The sequence below is a fragment of the Cherax quadricarinatus genome, chromosome 48 (genome assembly GCF_038502225.1).
Source record: "Cherax quadricarinatus isolate ZL_2023a chromosome 48, ASM3850222v1, whole genome shotgun sequence".
Taxonomy (NCBI): Eukaryota; Metazoa; Arthropoda; class Malacostraca; order Decapoda; family Parastacidae; genus Cherax; species Cherax quadricarinatus.
Window position 1 is genome coordinate 14,696,580 of NC_091339.1, and position 5,856 is coordinate 14,702,435.

Below are 5,856 nucleotides of genomic sequence, written 5' to 3' on the forward strand. Positions count from 1 at the left end.
TCCACTTATACACTTCAATGATATCTCCCCTCATTCTACGCCTCTCCAGAGAGTGGAGATTTAAGGCTTTAAGTCTATCTTCATACGGGAGATTCCTTACACAGTAAATCATTTTAGTCATTCTTCTCTGTATGTTCTCCAATGAGTCTATATCCATCCTGTAGTAAGGAGACCAAAACTGAGCAGCATAATCTAAATGAGGCCTCACTAGTGATGTATAGAGCTGTAAAATAACTTTTGGACTTCTGTTACTCATACTTCTTGAAATAAATCCTAGTAATCTGTTAACCTTGTTGCGCACACTTACGCACTGTTGTCTTGGCTTTAGATTTATGCTTACCATGACTCCCAAGTCTTTTTCACATTCTGTATGATCAAGCTCTACTTCACTTAGTTTATAGCTTCGAGGGTTATTTTCATTATCAACGACTAGTTCCTTACACTTATCCACATTGAACTTCATCTGTCAGTTTTGTCCCAGGATGCGACCCACACCAATCGACTAACATCCAGGTACCCATTTTACTGATGGGGAACGTAAACAACCGGTGTAAGGAAACACGCCCAATGTTTCTACCCCCGTCAGCAATCGAACCCAGACCCTCGCCGTGTGAAGCGAGAGCTTTAGCCACCAGGCCTTAGATGGAGTCTGGTTGTCCGTCTCACTCACGAACAGGATTTTTGAGACTGAAGCCTGGGTGGGTTGAGTGCCTAGTCACCGGCACAAGTGCGGTTCGGTTGTCAATTTGTGTACGCTGAGAAAGCTTATCATAGGCACTAAGCTATATTCTGTCTAAATCTAACTTAACTTAAATACTTATAAGTAGTAGTAGTCCCCAGGCTAGGCCTGGGGACACTTGGTCCCAAAGATGAGGGGGTACTTGTACCTCCTCCCATGGGAGACTTAGGTCTCGAGATACTCCCCAGACAGGGAGCCAAGACCGGGTCACCACTATTGGAAAAGACCCGGGCCGGGAGAGTACCGGCGAATAAAAAAAAAAAGTCTTACAAATTAAGAGTGGATAAGGAAATGTGGTACCATCAGATGTAGGCAAGAAAATAATGGTATAAAATACCGACACAATGGAAATATAAATACATATGCAGTATAATGTGATCCTTTATTGACAACGTTTCGCCCACAGTGTTTATGACTTGATAAAGCCCACTGTGTGGGTGAAACGTTGTCAATAAAGGATCACGTTATACTGCATATGTTTTTTATATTTCCAGATGTAGGCATACGTGGGTCCACTATTCGTCACCCCTCCCTTCCTACCATCCCTACTTAGAGGATCTAACTGATCGGGAAATCATCTGCCTTCTGATTTCCCAGGGTCGACCATGAAGAGGTGAAGGCGTGTAGAAGTGTGGACATGTAGATGTGTGTGGATGCGGGTTGTGCCTAGAAAATTGGCGATCTATTTAATTCTCCGACCACAATCACACACAATCTCTCTCTCTCTCTCTCTCTCTCTGCAGCTGACTCACATTTTTCAAGACATTCATCTCCCGGTAACTGATACACTCTACATTACCGTCCATCTGTTTCGTTTCACTCACCACATATTGCTAGATTTTACGAGAGTTCTTGTATATCTAGGTTTATCTATTAGATAAAGCTTATTAAATGAGGCACTCTCAATTATACAGAAATTAATATTATCTTTTGGTCTATGAAATTATCAAAGTTGCACCTTCACAACTCAGTAACAATCAGAACCTTGTATATATGTTGGTAGAATTACCGACAATACGTAAAGTAAAAAGACACAAGTGCAACTAATGTGACATTTTACTGTGGCAACGTTTCGCTCTCCAGGAACTTCTAGATATACTGTACACCACTGTTGAAAATCCAAAGCTACCCAGGAGAGGTATTTCCCTTTTTGGGGGGTAAACCTAATTAAGGAATCGACACATTGCTGATCTCATTTTTTTTCTCTTATAAAAAATGTAAAACGTAAGTTCCTGTAAAATGAAGCAATGAAGCAGAAGGGAAAATATAAACATGGAAAAGCATGGAGCTTAAATCATGTGTTTATATTTTAGAATATATGTATCTGTAGATGAACACATGCATATATAACTAGACTACTTCAGAGTGGTATCAAAATGCGACTTGTGTTGACAGAGCCGCAGCAGGTGTGGATGTGACCCGCCATGTACGTATGTCACTTATGATTCATACAGTGACACCAAACCCACTGGTGACAACAAAACCAAGATCAGGACCTTCTACCAGGTACGTTGCTGCAGCAGTTGGATCAAAAAAGAGGACCAGGAGGATAAGTTGTCAGGAAGTATGAAGAGCAATGGGTGATGAGGGTTGAACAAGGGGACGGACGGGTCATTAGTGAGACGGGTGGGGAGATGGTTCTTTAGAGAGAAGCAATGGGACAGGTGGCTATTTAGGGAACAGGGAAATGTGATGTGAGGGAGAGCAAGGTGACGGGTAGTGAGGGAATATTCCTTATATCCCCTTGCCTTTCTAAATCAACTTTTCTCTTTGGTGATTTTACTCTTTCTTTGGGTAATATTGAGTATTAGAAATACTAATTTACAATTTAAAATGTCTAGAATTAAGTAGCAATTACGACATAGTTTTATTTTGTGCTATGCTACAAAAAATATTATCTTCGTTTATTATAATTTTCTACCTCATCATTCCACAACTGTTTCTCTACCCACTTGCACCCGCCCACCAGCAACCACAAACCTCTCATATACATTCTAACAAATGAACATCACATATTCCAATTTGTAGAGAACAAATGAGCATCAGTTATTAGAACTTAAATTACGTATGATCACCTGGACTCTGACTAAATCTATCTATAGTTTTATACATTATAGGGTATAAAGATTCCCGTGTATGTTGAGACTGACGGAGGAACTGTAACATGATGCTGTGTTGTTACTGCAGGAACTGACCTACCAGGAAATAGTGGAAGACCGGGCCTACACTCTCATCACTCTCATGTGTGACGTGGGTAAGTGCAATCTCTCATCATGACTCAAGAAGTCGTAATAATACAATAGCAAACGAATCACACAACACGTGAAGCTTGAAGCCATAACAGGTAAGATGTAGGACTCGCTTGCCTTGGGTTCAAGACTCACCTGTTTTGTAATTTGTAGTCACTCAGATTCATTATATGTAAGAAATTTGTAGCATATATCATTATGTATGTATGCGTGTGTCATGACCATGTCCTGCCCTCCCTGCAGGTGGAATGATGGGGCTGCTGCTGGGAGCGAGTGTACTCACCTTCATCGAGGTGCTGGAGTGTATGCTGGGTTGTTGCTACTTTCGAGTTATCCGCCACAACCATCCTGCTACAGGCACCACAGAAAAGAGCGAGCATTAGTTGTTACCCACTGACCCCCATCACTACCACTGTCGCCACCAACACCAACAGCGTAGTCAACAACAGTAGTTGTTGCCCTGCACATCGCTGTCAGCTATCTCGTACGGATAATGTTCTTGAATCAGTATCGTGAAATTATATGAAACAGAGTTGTAAAAAACACAGTTGGCATGTCACACACACACACACACACACACACACACACACACACACACACACACACACACACACACACACACACACACATGTATATATATATGGGGGTATGGGGAAACATCGTCCAGTTCCGACTAGGCACCCATACTTATCTGGGGCCTGGCTCCGTGGTAAAGTACTGCGGACTCTGATACAGAGTCTGCAGGTTCGAGTCCTGCTGTGGAAGTAGAGACAATATAAATAATTTCGCATGTTTGTGAATTGTTAAGCATAAATATATATGAAATAAAATATAGCTGTATAACAGTATAAACTAACCTCTATGGTGTATTTCCCCTTGGAACACCTGCATCCAAAAGCAACAGCTTAAATCTTGCACAAGTAATACATCATTGTATGTAATAATCATCATGAGTGAACAATAAAATGGTATAAAATACCGACAGGTTGTTTAGGTAAGACACATATGCAACAGTTAGGTATCTTTATTTCGAAACGTTTCGCCTACACAGTAGGCTTCTTCAGTCGAGTACAGCAAAGTTGATAGAAGCAGAAGAGACTTGAAGACGATGTAATCAGTCCATCACCCTTAAAGTTTTGAGGTGGTCAGTCCCTCAGTCTGGAGAAGAGTATTGTCTGGAATAATAATATTATTCCAGACAAGCACTGGTTCTCTTAGTGTTCATATCTTAGCCACAGTGACTTACGACCAACATAAGCTCTGCCTCAGTAACAACGAGAAAATAACAAATTGCAAAATCGATTCATAAAAACAGAAACCCTTTTTCTTTGGTGCAGGAAGATATAAAACACGACCAAGCCAAGTCACATCTAAAACAAGGCATTTTACCGGTTGTTTTGTATACGCTAATGACTTATCGTAGGAACAAAGTTATCCATTACCATCTTTCCCTACAACTTTACTATGAATATTTTCTTTCTTCAGTTACTCGTACCATCTCTACACTTCAGGTCTGTCACGTCAAGATAAAGTCACTTCTACAAAGTCTTCAACTTTAATGTTTAATCACAAGTGCTCACTAGTTACGAAGGAAACATTACTGAATATTTCTATAGAATTTTTCTGGCCAACGTTCATCACCTTGAGTGTCGGCCACGTCAGGTAAACTCGTCACCATGAGTGTCGGCCACGTCAGGTAAACTCGTCACCATGAGTGTCGGCCACGTCAGGTAAACTCGTCACCATGAGTGTCGGCCACGTCAGGTAAACTCATCACCATGAGTGTCGGCCACGTCAGGTAAACTCGTCATCATGAGTGTCGGCCACGTCAGGTAAACTCGTCATCATGAGTGTCGGCCACGTCAGGTAAACTCATCACCATGAGTGTCGGCCACGTCAGGTAAACTCATCACCATGAGTGTCGGCCACGTCAGGTAAACTCGTCACCATGAGTGTCGGCCACGTCAGGTAAACTCATCACCATGAGTGTCGGCCACGTCAGGTAAACTCATCACCATGAGTGTCGGCCACGTCAGGTAAACTCATCACCATGAGTGTCGGCCACGTCAGGTAAACTCATCACCTTGAGTGTCGACCACGTCAGGTAAACTCATCACCTTGATTGTCGACCACGTCAGGTAAACTCATCACCATGAGTGTCGGCCACGTCAGGTAAACTCATCACCTTGATTGTCGGCCACGTCAGGTAAACTCATCACCTTGATTGTCGACCACGTCAGGTAAACTCATCACCTTGATTGTCGACCACGTCAGGTAAACTCATCACTCCCCACAACATGAAGAGAAATAAATGAGCATCGACGTGTGAGAGAGGACTTTATGTGCAACTCATTGCAAAGATATATCAAAATAAACTGAAACGTAAATAAGCCGAACTAATTTAAGTCAAAAAGGGAATCCAGTAAAGCACCATTAAAGCTTACTTAATAGAATCGAAACCCATTACATGAAGCCACTTTTGTTTGTAAAGAACTCCTCATCTCTCCCTTTCCTTGGAACTAACATGACTGTCTCACACAGGGTATCCTCTATATTCCAGTGAGGGGGCTCTTGATCTAAGAAACTGGATATGTACTTCCCTTCCTTGGATCGAACCCGAATGCCTCCCATTCCCCCAGGTTCCATATGATCCCTATGAGTTTAACAGGACTACTGTTGTTGGTGTTGCTTCCACCTGTTCGCCAAAATAATTTCTGCCCCTTTTTTATGTCTATTATTTATAGATACAAAATAGTGTGGCAAAAGTTTGTAGAATTGTGGCATAAAATGTATTCCTTGTTACATAATGACAATAAATATGTTATTTAGTCTTAAACAATGTGTAATCACTAGATTAGAGTGGATAGA